The sequence below is a fragment of the Phasianus colchicus genome, chromosome 29, assembly GCF_987193195.1.
Source record: "Phasianus colchicus chromosome 29, bPhaCol1.hap1.1, whole genome shotgun sequence".
NCBI classification, from domain to species: domain Eukaryota; kingdom Metazoa; phylum Chordata; class Aves; order Galliformes; family Phasianidae; genus Phasianus; species Phasianus colchicus.
Window position 1 is genome coordinate 5,147,863 of NC_143464.1, and position 2,280 is coordinate 5,150,142.

A 2,280-nucleotide genomic window follows, 5' to 3' on the forward strand; every position below is an offset into this window, starting at 1 on the left:
GAGCCCACAGATCCCTATAGAGCCCTGTAGATCCCATATAGACCCCCATAGAGCCCATAGGTCCCTCATAGATCCCTATAGATCCCCCATAGAGCCCATAGATCCCTATAGAGCCCTATAGATCCCCTATAGACCCCCATAGAACCCATAGGTCCCTCATAGACCCCTATAGATCCTCATAGAGCCCTATAGATCCCCTATAGACCCCCATATAAAGCCCTGTAGATCCCTATAGATCCCCTATAGAGCCCCATAGAGCCTCTATAGATCCTATAGATACCCTATAGATCCCTACAGACCCCCACAGACCCCATAGATCCCCCGCAGACCCCGTAAATCCCTCACAGATCCCACAGATCCCCCCATAGCCCCTATAGATCCCACAAATCCCCCATAGATCCCCCCATAGCCCCTATAGATCTCACAAATCCCCCATAGATCCCCCCATAGCCCCTATATAGCCCATAGACCCCCTATAGCCCCCATAGATCCCCTATAGACCCCCCTAAAACCCCTACAGACCCCATAAATCCCCTGCAGACCCCACAGACACAGCGGCGCCGTTTCCCCCATTATTTTGGGGCTTTTATTCCCTTTTTTTTGTTCTTTTTTCATTCCCGTTCCGGTTTGGTTCCATTTCGGGTTTTCTTTTATTCCCTTTTTTTTCCCCTCCCGTTCCGGTTTGGTTCCATTCCGGGTTTTCTTTTTTTTTTTCCCTTTTTTTTCTTTTTTTCCCTTTTTTTCCCATTTTTTTTTCCCCCCGTTTCTTCGCTTTTTTCTCTTTTCTCCGTCAACGTCCGGGTTCGGTTTTCCGATTTCGTTTTCGGTTCTTTTTTTGGTCATTTTCTCGTTTTTTCCATTTTTTTTCACGCGGTTTTTGTTCCGTTCGGCGCCGTCCGTTTGTATGGGGTTGGGGGGGGGGGGGCACAACACACACATTGGGGTGGGGGCGAGGGGGGGGGAGGGGCTACGATCTATGGGGGGGGGCTACGATTCCACCACTGGGATCTATGGGGCAAATAAGGGGGAAATCGGGGGGGGGGGGTTAAAGTGGGAGGGGGTCTGCTGGGAGGGTGGGGGGGGGATTTTGGTGGGGGGGGGGGAGTGAGAAGGCCCACCCCCCCCTCTCGGCTCGGGGTGATGAAAAGGCAGCGCCGTGAGATGCATTCAGAATAATGGGGGGGGGGTTGGGGGGAGGACGCACCCCCAATTTGGTCTGCGGAGCCCCCCCGATTTTTAGTGGGGGGGGGGGGGGGGGGGCTTTAATTTTTGGCTGAATCCGTTGAGGGGTTTCCCGCCCTCCCTCCAATCCCCCCCCCCAAATTTTAGGGTGGGGGCACTTAAGTGTATGCGTGTCCCCCCCCCCTCTTTTGGCAGTGAAGGGGGTTGGGGGGTGGGGGAGGGGGGTGGTCCCTTTGTCGTGGGGGGGGAGGAGTGGGGAGGGGGGGGGTATGGGGGTGGGGGCCCCTTTGCCATGGGGGGGTCATCCTTTATTATGGGGGTGAACCTTTATTTTGGGGGAGCCACAGTTTATTACGGGGGGGGGGGGGGGGAGGGTCGCCCATTATTATGAGGATCACCCTTTATTGGGGGGGGGGTCAGCCTTTATTATGGAGGGGGTCGTTCTTTCTTATGGGGCTGCCCCCCCCCCCCCCCTTTTCATGGGCGTCCCTTTCCAATTGGGGTGCTCCTTCTGCTATGGGGCCACCCCCTTTATTTTGGGGGGGGGTCTCCAGACCTCCATACCACCAGGAAACCCCCAATCCCTACAGACACCCCCCCCCTCCCCATATCTCCCCCCATATGAGTCCCACCCCATATGGACCCCCTCCCCCCCAGGTTGGATCCCCCATGGCTCCCAACCCCATATAACCCCCCCCATGGCCATGGGGAGCCCCTATGGGTCCCACCCCCATACGGACCCCCCCATAGGGTGTCCCACCCCCATATGGACCCCTTTCCCCCCCAGGTTTGATCCCCCGTGGCTCCCAACCCCATATAACCCCCCCACCCCCCCCCCATTTGGATTCCCTCTGTGTCCCACCACAATATGGACCCCCCCCCCCCCATGTATCCTACATCATATAGACCCCTCCCCATGACCATGGGGAACCCCTACGGGTCCCACCCCCACATGGAAACCCCCATAGAGGGTCCCACCCCCATATGGACCCCCCTCCTCCCCAGTGGTGGAACCTTTATGGCTCCAACCACCATATGGACCCCCCCCCCCCCCTCCATAACCATGGGGAGCCCCTATGGGTCCCCCCCCCATATGGA